The sequence below is a fragment of the Adiantum capillus-veneris genome, chromosome 7 (assembly GCF_014529385.1).
Source record: "Adiantum capillus-veneris isolate H3 chromosome 7, ASM1452938v2, whole genome shotgun sequence".
NCBI classification, from domain to species: Eukaryota; Viridiplantae; Streptophyta; class Polypodiopsida; order Polypodiales; family Pteridaceae; genus Adiantum; species Adiantum capillus-veneris.
Genome location: NC_140937.1, coordinates 147,208,603 through 147,209,835, shown reverse-complemented (window position 1 = coordinate 147,209,835; position 1,233 = coordinate 147,208,603).

Here is a 1,233-nt window from a genome sequence, read left to right as displayed (position 1 = left end):
TATGGTGTTTGTTACGGTGTCGCAGATTATGTTGTTGGTTATCGATTATGTGTATGGTTATGGTTATGTGTATGATTACCGGTCATGATTATGCCGGTTTGTATATGGTTACGGTTATGGTGTCAGAGGTTATGGTTATGGTGTCACATTATGGCTATGGTGTTACAGGTTATGGTTATGAATTAATGGGTATGGTTATGGTTACGGATTAATGGGTATGGTTATGGTTATGCCGGTTTGTTTATGCTTTATCCCGGTTTGGTATAGGTAATGGATTATTCGTTGAATTTATGATTTGGCTATTGTCCCAGGTTATGGTCACATTTGTCAGTTATGGTTATGGTTACGGTGTCACAGGTTATGGTTAACAGATTATGGTTTGGTTTTTATTATGCCGGTTTGTTTATGGTTACGGTATCACAGGTCATGGTTACGGATTATGGTCTGGTTTTGGTTATGCCGGTTTGTTTATGGTTATGGTTATGGTGTCAGAGGTTATGGTTATGGTTATAGTGTCACAAGTTATGGTGTCATAGGTTATGGTTACGGATTAATGGTTATGATTATGATTATGCCGGTTTTTTAATGGTTTATGCCGGTTTGGTATAGATGATGGATTATTGGTTAAATTTATGATTTGGCTATTGTCGCGGGTTATGGTTACATTTGTCAGTTATGGTTATAGTTACAGTGTCACAGGTTACGGTTACGGATTAATGGTTATGGTTATGGTTATGCCGGTTTGGTATAGGTGATGGATTATTGGTTACATTTATGATTTGGCTATTGTCGCAGGTTATGGTTATATTTGTCAGTTATGGTTATGGTTACGGTGTCACAAGTTATGGTTATGGATTAATGGTTATGCTTATGATTTATGTTGGTTTGTTTATGGTTTATGCCGGTTTGTAAATGGTTATGGTTATGCCGGTTTGGTTATGGTTATGTTTATGGTCATAGTGATGTAATGCGTTGTCGGTTATGGCTACGGATTGTTGGTTACATCTATGATTATCAGTTATGTGTATGGTTACGGTTACGTCGGTTTATGAAAACTTTATGGAAATTTATGGTTATATTTACGTCGGTGATCATTATGATTATGATTATCGGTTATGTGTATGTTTCTGGTTATGAGCAAGGTGCATTCTTTTTTTTTGTATATTTGGGTAGAAAGGGTTGTAAATTCAGACTGTAAACAAGGTGCATTGTGTTTTTTTTGTAAATTCGGGT